A 13,045-nucleotide genomic window follows, 5' to 3' on the forward strand; every position below is an offset into this window, starting at 1 on the left:
GCAGTTTACAAAGAGTATTTAGCCAGCACCAAAAATATCTTTTTAGCAATTCTGCAGTTTGTGTGAAGAAGTTTTAACAATAGTTTTTTTTTCCTGACATGCAATTCACTTACAATATAATATCTCATTTTATTGTATACATTTTAGTGCTTTGGAAGTGAATTGTACCTTCATAGGTTTTCAAAGCCTAATTTTCACAAACTTGCATTTCTTCAAATAGAAATGCTGTAAATTTTAGAACAGACATTAAAATAGATATAAAATTCAGTTCCAGGAATTTGCCCAGCATACATCCTCTATAGTGTGTCTTTTCAAAATTTGTTTTTGGGGATCATTTCCAGGGTCTCACACGTACTATTCAAGTTCACAGTCAATTAACTACATTCTCTGTCCAAAAAAGTTTTTTACTTCTGTTTAAAACATTCATAGAAGTATAATACCTGGATCCTGTACAATTCTTTCACCTTTTGAAGACTTGAAAACTTGTTTGCTAAAATGATTGCAGTATTATACAAATCGATCACTATGAGAAGAATATCAAATTTATCCACAAATGCATTACTATATTTTGGGTCCTCTTTTTATATTATGGTCATACTAGTGAGTTTTCTTTTTATTATTTCTTAGACACTAAAGAGGAGCTTATTTCATATGTTCCTCCTATTGACTATTAAATTACATATGTTATTTAAAGAAATATCTTATTCAGGAAAAAATTTATATAGAATTAGAAGATAGAAAAATACTTAAGTTCCAGAATCACTGTAGCATTAACATTGTAGCATTAACAAATCTGTGCCCTCTGTTGGATATGTTTTCATTTCTGTTATACTGTCCCTTGAGTTATGAAACATTATCACTTGATATAATCCACTTCTTGCTTTTCTTTAGCCACTAATGTTTTCCATGTCAAATTTTTAGAAACCTTTACTGATTAATGTCATGAATTTTTACATTTAATTTTTATAGGTTTTTACAATTCACATTTAGGTTGATAATCATTCTTTATAAGGTTTGAGGTAGGCCATGTGCCGGTGGCTCATGCCTGTAATCCTAGTTACTCAGGAGGCTGAGATCTGAGGATCGTGGTTTAAAGCCAGCCTGGGCAAGAAAGTCCATGAGACTGTTATCTCCAATAAACCACTAGAAAACTGGAAGTTTTTGCTGTTGCTCAAGCGGTAAAGTGCTCACCTTGAGCTGAAGAGCACATGGACAGCGCCCAAGCCCAGAGTTCAAACCCCATGACCGGCAGAAAAACAAACAAACAAAGGATTGAGGTAGTAGTCTAAGATCATTCTTTAAATCTAGAGAGGCAATAGTGCCAATACAACCATTTAAGTTTCTGTTTTTATTTCATAAAGTCATAGCATCGTTTTCAAAATCTGTGGATCATAAAATTAAGAATTTATTTTTGACAAATCTGTTACCTTCTTCTATGTGTCTGTTCTTATAGTAGAACTATATTGTCTTCACTACTAAACATGGTAATACTATTCAAAGCTAGTATGAAGGCTCAAGCTACACCATTTTACAAGATTTCTCTGACTGACCTGTATTCCTTGAATTTACATATGAGATTATTGAGCAGGTGGACCAATATTCTACAGAGATATCTAAATATTTGATAGTCACTCATATTTCACTCCTTGTGAAAATACAAACCCCTGATATTATATATAGAAAATGTCTTAGAGACTGCTCAATGCACCTAAAATTAATTTAGGAATGAGTTAAGATTTAGATAGCAGTACAGCATAATAAAGCTGAATGATAACAACTTGAGCTGCACTGCAGAAGAGAGTGAGAGGGAGAAGAATGGTGGACCACAGAGGAGCTGTATGTCATTGGTATTGTTTCAAAAAACAGAAAGACTTCAGAGAAGAGAAGGAGAAAAATAAAGTCTCCTGAATCTAGTTTCTTTTTAATCCACCTGATAGATTGGACTGAAAGTCAGATAACATGGGAAAAATAAAATAGAAAATAAAGCATTGTATAGAGCTGTTACAATGTAAAGAAGCTGTACTAGGAATATAATTAATTTCCAAGTAAATAAGAGATAGAATAACAATAACAATTGTTAACGTGGATAGAAGATGGATCACATTTTATCATACATAATTTTGAGAAAACATACTAGGAATGAAAATTTCAAAGTCATAATTTAAAATACAATTTGTATTATAACTAGATAGTATAGCTCAGAGGTAAAACATTGGCCTAACATATGTGAAGCAATTGTGTGATCTCCCAAGCATTACAAAGTACACACAAAGCACACACACATAAAAACACATAAACACACACAAACACCACATACACACATTTGTTATTATCATATTAAACAGAGGAAATTACCACAAATAGTAAAAGTATTTTAAAATATGAAATCATAATATTGCTCACACTATTTAAAAGTTTAGTAGAAATAAAATAGTCACAAGATTCTTGGATTCTTTTTTTAAAATTTTTACTTTTTATTGTGAACATATTGTAAAGAGGGGTTACAATTTCATGGGCAAGATAATGAGTACATTTCTTATCAAGCATTGTAGCTTCCTCCTTTGTTTACCTTCACATCCCTTCCCAGCCTCCCCCAGCCCTGCTGCACCAAAGTTGTAAAGTTCGTTTTCGACATGACAACTTGTACTTCTCATTGTTGCAATGGGTCCACCTGTATCCTTATTTAAACCAATTTTTCCCCTCCCCCCCCACGAATTATACCGACATCAAATACAATGAAAGCAGGGGTTACACTGAGGGGGAGGGACATACAAAGAAACAAAGAAATAATCTTATAAATGCGTTAGAAAGCAATGCATGAGAGCAAAAGCAATTAAATACCTATCTAAGGGTTCATTTTCCTAACATCACCTTACCTGACCTTTTCTGATTGACTCATACATATATGAGATATTGCAAATAAGGGAAACAATGGAACCTATGTTTCTTTGGGCTTGGCTTACTTCACGTAATATAATTTTTTCCAAGTCTTTCCATTTCCTAACAAATGGGGCAATGTCATTCTTTCTGATGGAGGCATAGAATTCCGTTGTGTATATATACCACATTTTCTTGATCCATTCATCTACTGAGGGGCATCTGGGTTGGTTCCATATCTTAGCAATGGTAAATAATGCTGTAGTAAAATAGTTGTGCTGGTAGCTTTAGTGTGGTCTTGTTTGTAAACATTTGGGTAAATGCCCAAAAGTGGGATTGCTGGGTCATAGGGGAGCTCTATGTGAAGTCTTTTGAGGAACCCCCATATTACTTTCCAAAGTGGTTGAACAAGTTTACACTCCCACCACCAATGAAGTAAGGTTCCCTTCTGTCCACATCCCCTCCAGCATCTGTTGTTATTAGAGTTCTTGATGTTTGCCATTCTAACTGGGGTGAGGTGGTATCTCAGTGTTGTTTTGATTTGCATTTCTTTTATGGCTAGGGAGGTTGAGCATTTCTTCATGTGTCTATTGGCCATCATTCTTTCTTCTTCAGAGAAGTTTCTCTTTAAGTCTTTAGAACACTTCTTTATTGGGCAGTTATTTCTTTGAGGATTTGTTGTTGGGGGATTTAATTTTTTGAGTTCCAAGTATATTTTAGATATGAGACCCTTGTCCGTTGTATGGCTATTGAAGACCTTCTCCCAATCCGTGGGCTTTCTATTGATCTTGCTAGCTATATCCTTTGCCATGCAGAAGCTCTGCAACTTCATGCAATCCCGTTTGTCCAACCTTCCTTTGATTTGTTGTGTTTCCGGGTCTCTATTAAGAAAATTTTGGCCTGCGCCAAAGAGACCTAGGGTTTCTCCTATTCCATCCTGTAATGTTTTCAGAGTGTCTGCTTTGACTCCAAGGTCTTTGATCCATTTGGAGTTGATTCTGCTGCAAGGTGATATATATGGATCTAGCTTTAGTTTTCTACAAGTAGTTAACCTATTTTTCCAGCACCATTTACTGAACAGGCTGTCTTTCTTCCATTCTATTTTTTAGCTCCCTTATTTAAGATTAGATGGCTATAGGTCTGTAGGTTCATTACTGGGTTTTCAATTCTATTCCATTGGTCCTGAGGTCTGTTCTTGTGCCAGTAAAGAGCTGTTTTTATTTCTATGGCTTTATAGTAGAGTTTGAAATTTGGTATTGATATTCCTCCAGCGGTGTTCTTTCCGTTGCGGAGTGTTTTTGCTATTTGGGGTCTTTTACTGTTCCATATGAATTTTTGGATTGCCTCTTCTATTTCCTTGAAGAATGAGGTTGGAATTTTGATAGGTATCGCATTGAATTTGTAGATAGCCTTGGGAAGTATTGCCATTTTCACGATGTTAATCTTTCCAATCCAGGAGCTTGGGAGTTTTTGCCAAATTCTAAGTTCTGTTTTGATTTCCTTTTTCAAGTTTTTAAAGTTTTCATCATAGAGGTCCTTCACTTCTTTGGTTAAGCTAATTCCTAGGCATTTTAGTTTTTGTGGGGCTATCACAAATGGAGTTGATTTCCTAATTTCAGCCACACTTTTCTCATTGTTGGGATACAGAAAAGCCATTGATTTTGGGGGGTTAATTTTATACCCTGGTAATTTGCCAAAGTTTTGAATCAGCTTGAGTAATTTGGGAGTGGATTCTTATATATTAAGTAAATTGAAAATTAAGAAATAAAGGACATGAGAAATTTGTAAAAAAAGTTTTAAGTAATAAACATTTTGAAATATGTGTCCTTTTATTTTGACAAAGATTGATGTTACTAGTGTTTTAACTCAAGATTTAGAATATGATAACCAGGTGCTCTATATCTTGCTAGGGATGGCTATGTCTCTAATCATTTCACTCTGGAAATTTTATGATAAGGTCTCATAGTTTCTCAGTCTCTCCAAATTACAAACCCTATTTACACTTCCCACAATAGTTAGAAAATGGAAACCACAAATCACTATGCCTAGCTCAAACATTTTTTTAATTCAAGTACAAATATTTCCAAAAAGTGACCAGGTAATAAAGCCTTTTTAAATAAAGTATGTGCTTCTTGAAAATACAGTATTTGTTACATAACAAATATGTTTAGAACTATAAGTAAATAAATTTATTTAAATTCACAAACCATATAAAATTTAAGAAAATAATTTTTACATATTCACATGTTAACTATTTTGAAAGCAAAATATATATCTGAATAATTTACATGTGTTAAAATTATGCAAAACTAAATTAATAAATCCTACAACTCTGAAAAAAGAATTACCCTACAGAAACCAAACAAAATAAGTTCAAAATTTGAAATTTAGAAAATAAAATGAAGTGTTCTCTTTAGTTGACTTAAGTAACTGTAAACCCTCTATATATCAATTTTATAATAAAAATGCATAAACAAAGAAAGAAATGTACCCATTGGTCAATAGTGACAGGAAAAACATCAGTAGTTTTTTTTGAGTGTGCAAAAATTCAATGGAAGAGATAACAATGTTCCTTCCATAATAAATATACTCATTATCTTACTTATGTAACTGTACCCCCTCTGTACATTACCTTTACAGTAGAATTAAATTGAAATTAAAAATAAACTAATTAATATACCAATTAAGAATTCGTAGGGAGCTAGGAAGTTGGCTCAGTGGTAGTGTGCTTGCCTTGCATGCTTGAGGCCCTGGGTTCGATTCCTCAGCATCACAGAAAAAAAAAAGCTGGAAGTGCCACTGTGGTTCAAGTGGTAGAGTGCTACACTTGAGCTAACCTTGAGGGACAGTGCCAAGTCCAGAGTTCAGGTTCCACGACTGGACCCCCCCAAAAAAAACCAAAACAAAAAACAAAAAAAAAAACACCAGAATTACTAGAAGCCATTGGTTAAAAACTTTTTAGAAAACTGCCCTAATTATTCAAGTAATATAATTTGATGATATTATTTAAATACTTCAACTTCAGCAGAGAAGCCAAAAGTTTAAAAATGTTACAAAGTAAAGTAATAAATCAGAATATATTACTATTAATAATAATCAAAAGATGAATTTATAGTGGTAGTCAAATATGTAAGAAATGAGGCAATTTGCCATTCGTTTGCACTTAATAAGTGAGAAGGAATTTTCTAGGTCTTTTTAAATATATAGCAAGTTTAATGAAGAAACTATTCTGTCACATCATATGATACTGAGATGAAGCTGATATTAGAACAAAGAGCAGATTGTACTAAGTTTTGGATGTTAATGTTTATACTTATTTTGGTTGTGGGAAATTGTGTTCAACTTGCGATATTATTTTTGTTAAACTGGTGTCATATCAGTGGTTAATTTTAGGATAGAGGTTCCCTTTCCACAAGAACATGCACCTGATCTTTCTTTCTAGCCTTCCCATTATCAATGGCATAAGAGTTGCACACCAACTTGTCTAGATTCCTACCTTGGTTGGCCTGGATTCTGTAGTCCTTCCAATTTTATCCTGTAGATAGTGCAGGATGGTGGAAATAATCCAATGCACCCAGCAATAAATAGAGAAGGAAGTCCACTAAACTTTTGGCCTGGGTTCTGTTCTTAAGCCTCCTCAATAATTAAGAGTTCACATGGGAGCCCCTGGTGCCACGCAGTAAGACTATTTTTTTAAAGCAACTACACATATATATATATATATGACTTAGTCATGTGAAAACCTCAGGACAAGAAAAAAAGATCAGTGAAGCATAAAGGACAGGCCCAATTTTAACTAGCTACTTAGAGGCTGAATAAGCTTAACTAGCTACTCAGGAGACTGAGATATGAAGACCACTATTCAAAGCCAGTCCAATCATGAAAATAAATGTGATTATCTCCAAAAAAAAACAGAAGTGGAACAATGGCTCAAGTGGTAAACCACTATCCTTGGTCACAGAAGATTAGGGAGAGTGCCCAGGCACTGTCAAGCCTCAGGAATGATGAATGAATAAATGAGCACTTGCACATGCACGTGCGTGTATACGCGTGCATGTGTACACACACACACTCTCTCTAACACACACACACACTCACACACACACAAATGAGCATTTCAATGCGAAGTTCTTTTTTTACGGTGTTGTAATCTATTTCCCTGTATTAGTTTACAAATTAACAAAATCAGCTAAGCACCTACTTACATACAACTCATCATGTTTCTCTAAAGTCAACTCTCTTTTTGGAAGCATGCTTTTATTTGAACCAAATGTAAATTATTCAGAAGTTCGATTTATCTCCCTCAATTCTGTAGAATTAGATGATTGTTTAGCTTCCTCCAAGCAATATAATTTTGTGAAATCCTGCATCAAGCAACGTATTTCTTTCACTAGACGGGAAGCCTCTGTCAAACAATTAATAATAGGTTTTCTTCTCCTTGCTAGCATCTGTAGTTTTATTATCTTCTTATATTTCATGATCTGTCTGTGTATGACAAAGACTGCTGTGAAAATAAAAAGACCCTTCGCAGCACTTATCATTTATATACCATTCATAGATATGAAGGTGTTTAAATATTACTGAAATTGCTTTGGAATGAATCATGTTCACCTTGACTATCGTGAAAAGGAAGAATTGGTTTCTCAGAACTTTAGGTAAGAACTTGATTGACAGAAACAAAAGGAAAAGTGAGGAACAACTCAACACATACATTCTAATGAAACAAAACAACCCAAGAAAACAAATTAATTAAGTACTGAAGAACCTGCAGGAAATGCAAAGACTTAAAAAAAAATCAGCTATGACAAGCTTATGAAAATCCTGACTACATGGGAGTCTACTCTTGTGAGGATAGAGGTTAAAGCCCAGACTGGACAAAGATGTGTACACAATGCCATGCACCTGATATTCTAAATTCCAGGAAGAATAACATAATGTGGACTGAGCCCAAGATCATATACAAGTATCTGAAAAATAATCAAGATAATTTAGGGCTGGAGACATGACAAAGTGGTAAGAACACCCAGTTATGAGGCACAAGACACTCAATTCAGACTCTAATATTATGGGTATTAAAGTAAAAAGCTATGATTTTAAATAATTGGAATAATTTTAAGATTTGAATATTTGAGTGGAAAATGCATGAGAGAGATAGAATGAGCTCATGGTGCAATGCTTTCAACTTAAGTGAAAATATTTTCTGGTACTTCAGACAAAACAGAGTTGCCTTGCAAATGAGCATGGTTGTATATTTGGGTGATGGACATACTTTACTTACACAGGTGTAAATTAAATAGATTTTATTTGGGTAGCTTGTACTTCTTGAACTAAGAGCCTTGATGTTGTCCCTGAAATTTTTCTCTCAAGGCTACCACTCTACTACTTTGAGCCACAGTTCCAATTCTGATTTTCTGTTGATTGGACATTCCTGCCCAGGATGACTTCAAACCATGATCGTCAGATCTCAGCCTCCCGAGTAACCAGGATGCCAGGCATGAGCCGTCGATAGTTTTAGTAATTTAGTAAATTGTACAGTTACTGAAGTTATTCATTATCATTATAACCTGTGTAATATATGTGTGTATGTATATAACAATGCATACAGATAGAAATATTTTAACATATTTTTGTATCTACAGTAGGTTTATGAAATCATCCATTATAAAATAAAATGGAGACAAAAGTTAATAAGGAGCAAAACAAAGGAAATTATCACATTTCTTGTTGTTGAATGGAATACGAATTGCAAAAATCAGTTTGGGAAAATCATCTGTACGTTAACAAAATTGATAAGAGCTATTAATTCCAATCCATCTATTTGCCCATGTTGTGCAACCTCACACGAGTGTCAAAATCAAACCACAATTTTTGCCTTTGCTTTTAACTCACCTGTTATAATTTACAGGTTAGATGAAGTAATCAAATAAAGATTAAAATAATATTATGTGAGGCTATGAATTGAAGCTGAAAATTATATTAAATGTGATAATAGCTAATTCAATTGCATACTTCTTACTTTTACTCTGTGATGTCCCTCATTCCCACATTAGGAAAGTACATAGAGGGTTCTCACTAAATTATATGTACAATTATGAAATAATATATTGAAAAAATATGGGAACAATGTGGTTTTAGCTTATTTAGACCTGTAGGGGGAAGTGTGTTTTTGAGGACTTGCAATACATTGTGATGAAGATGAAGGGAGTGATGTTCTTATTCTGGAAAACTGGCTAGAGGATTGCTCCCATAAAGGTAGTGATGAATTCTACCAAAAGATTACAATAAAATCACTTTCACAACCATGTTCACTGCTGCACTATTCACCGTAGCCAAGTTACGGAAACAACCCAGATACCCTTTGGCGGAGTGATGGTTGGAGAAAGTGTGGCACATATACACAATTTGATTGCACCCATCCATTCTGAAGACTGTTACATTATTTGCAACGAAATGGATAGATCTAAAAATATATTAAGTGAACTAAGTCACTAAGTGAACTAAGCCAGACACACAAAGGACCCATGTTTTGTCTCATATTTGGAAGCTAGAACTTTATACAGGTTTACACAAATATATTAACCAAAGCATGCTATTTGCAGAGGAGTATTTCAAAGGTGTAATTTCTTATAAAATTGAAGTTTTAATCCAACAAAATATATATCAGGAAACTATCACTTGGAAGATGTGAGGGGAAGTCAAAAGGAAGAAATAAAGAGAGTTATGGAGGAAGAGAGTGAAGGTATAATATTCAATGCAGATAGTTTGAAACTAGAAAAAATTAAAGTGGGGTGAGGTTTGGAAGGGTGTGGAAAAGTTATATAAAGATCCATTATACTTAAAAAAATACTGATTTGTTGAATGGAAATTCCATTGTCCAAGTATTTAAGATAATAAAAATATAATTAAAAACAATGGAGACATCTGATCTTAAATTCTATTTCCATCTCTTTTAAAAAATTAAATTATTTGCTCTATAAATTGATCAGAGGGATGGATTTTGTGGCTAGCTAGATCATTTCACATCTGTCTTTCTCTTCCTCTCTCCCTTTCATGGTTCTCATAGGTAATATGATTGCTCCATAATTATCCTAATTTATTTTGCTTTTATATTTTTGGTTGCATCATTTCACTTTCTGCTCTGCCATTTCCCAATTCATTTACATAGAAGGCATTATTTCCTATTTTCCCATTCCTAGAATAAGCTGCACATGAAGACACCACTGGTCCTCATTTTCAGTCTGTACCTTTGAATACGGAGGAAAATCTTTCCTCTGCTCTCTACCAATTCCCTAATCTCCAGTTAGAATAATTTAGAATAGTAAAAATTAAAAAGGAGAAAATAAATAGTAGTGAAAAAAAAACAGATGCAGAAAATTTACTGGATTTTTCTGACCAGTTCATCCGATGTGAACTATTGGAGAAATACATGGACACCTCATTCTCACTGGCACTCAAAATCTCTGGCTAGGCAATTCTGATGAATATGAGGAACAAAATGAAAAAGTAAGAAATGGTATCAATTGCAAAAGAAAAATGGAGAAGGATTCAAGTAAATTTCTTCTTTGGTCTGCCGAAAATAATCACCTTACTACAGTGTAGAGACTACTTTCCAAAAAGGCCACTCATGTGAATGCTAGGGATAACGATGAATATACCCCTCTTCATCGAGAAGCCTACAGTGGACACTTAGATATTGTCCATGAGTTGGTGGCTCAAGGTAGATATTCATGCAATAATCGTGAATGTCTGGACAACCCAGAACAGTACTTATACATGGAATAACCAGAGTGGCTTCTTTATTTCATCATGATGCAGATACAAATGGCCAAACTAAAGGCTTCTTGAGCCCCTTGCAATTTTCTGCTGAGAATAGAAATAGCAAAGTTATGCTAGATCTCCTTCTGTTGAACCATTATATCAAACCAGGTCTGAAACACAACTTGGAAGAAACTGCATTTGATATTGCCAAAAGAATAATTATGTATCACTACCTCTTTGAAGTAGTGGAAGGCTGTACAAATTGTTCTCCTAAATCCTAATGATTTGGGTAAGTTTCTTAAATTTCAAAATTGCCAGTCCATCCTATGTGTCCATACAAAATATTTTTACAATACAACAGCAATATCTTACTTTAAAAATTCATGGATTCCATGGTTTTCTTCCAAGTGAACTGCCTGACTTTGATATCAAAATATATTTGAGTTGTTTTTATACACCTATAATGATTTTTGTGATTTTTGAATCAGAAATAATTTTAAGTTATCTGTTGAAATGAGTAGTACAGAAACTAAAGATAATTCTGGTGCTTGTCTGAAACAGTATATTTTAAAATATTTAGTATTCTGTTTGTATAATGTCCATAATCTATTTCATTCTCTCCTAGATATAATACTTTGAATTCGACATTGTTTTACAATATATAGGTTCATTAATAAATGTGGCCTTTCAGATTGCATTCCATATAGAAACAGTTTAAGATTCCTTTAATTCCTAGGTCCTTATAGAATTTTATTTCTTTGGGATAAAATGACAATGTTATCCTATTTCAAAAGTTTTATAAAAGTTATGCTATGTAAAGGCCTTTCTAAAAAGGTGAAGATTGAATACACTGATGTCAAACTAACTTTTATTTCTATTAATTACATGTATTATTACACTTGTATATTTGTAATCAATTTTTTAATTACTGTTTAATTTCTTGAATCTGAAGAATGAAAAATATGGAATACTTCACAAATTTTCATATCATCCTTGTATACGAACCATGTAAAACTCTGTATTGTAATTCGGGTAGACGTGCTGCTGAAGCATGTAGTATCCTGTAAATTTAAGTAGTTAATGATGCAATCTTAAGACAGGCATATATCCTTGGTTGCCTATTTGTAACAAGGAAATCTTACTGTTCTCAAAATTTCTATTCATCTTATTTCTGTAAAATTCTGTGTTTGGTGGAAAAAACATATTGTTTGTTCGATTGCTCACAGTTGCAATTTTTGTCAATGATTATTTTAAGTCTTTTTCATTTGAAATTTGATCATACTTTGAAGCCTTTATAGGTAGGTCCAAAGGTGATGGCTTTTCAAATATTTATTTATCAACTGATTTAGCTTTGTGGAGCTAATGGATTCAAAGTAAGCCTTACTTAAGAGCTACTTCTAAACTTCAGCAGCATAAAATTTCCCAAATGAGGGCTTACTGGCACAAATGTCTCCCTGACCCTATACCCTTGCTCCATGTAGGAACAGAGCAACCAGAATATCTTACCCTGATAGCATAGATTGTCTTACTGGAGCAAAACTAATCTTAGTTACAAGGGATCATAGAGAGACGAACAGTTCAGACAGTAATGTTCAGACTAGAAGATATTTTTTCAAAATATAATTGTTTATTACACCCTACTATTTCAAAAGTAGCTAAAGCCAAGAAGGTGAAAAAATTGTTCTTATGCCTGATTCCCTAATGTCCTGGCCTGCCTACCATCCAACCAGGCAGGAACTTACACCACTGATTTTCTATCACCAAATATATTCCATAGCTCCAGGAGAAGTCCATATGTTTCTCCTCGTTATTAGGCCTTAATTTGGTAATGTTTTAATCACAGTGTTTCCTCTTGTCTCTAGGCTGTACATCTCCGAATGGTAATGCTTTAGTTCTAATTCTACCAAACACTGAGGTAGAGGTAATGGAATAATACTTTCAAACAGTTGCCTTTGATACCATAACCACAACAGAACAATGCAAATCATTTTCATATATTATATATAATTATATATTTTATATTTACATGTGCTGATTTTATATTTCACACAGTGAATTTTACTAGAATTAATTGATAATTTGACAAATTAATTGATATTTATTCCAATAAATAGATTGCAATATAAATAATCAGGATTAGAATATATATTAGAATATAAAAAGTATCAATGCAATGTTTTCGGTATAAACTTGTGATACCTTCTAAGTGTTCTTGGTTTCTGAATTCACATGGTAAAAAAAAAACCAATGTTGTTTTCCTCTAATCTATAAGGGATTTTACTCTGCTGATGTTTATTGTTTTAACTCGCTTGTCCCAAACTGTTTTTCTCCATATTTCTGAAGCATTCCTACTGATTATACTCAAATTTTATTGATATGATGTATAAAAGCTATTATTCTTCTACAGGAT

This window comes from Dipodomys spectabilis, unplaced genomic scaffold (genome assembly GCF_019054845.1).
Source record: "Dipodomys spectabilis isolate Male_0828 unplaced genomic scaffold, ASM1905484v1 ptg000507l, whole genome shotgun sequence".
Lineage (NCBI taxonomy): Eukaryota > Metazoa > Chordata > Mammalia > Rodentia > Heteromyidae > Dipodomys > Dipodomys spectabilis.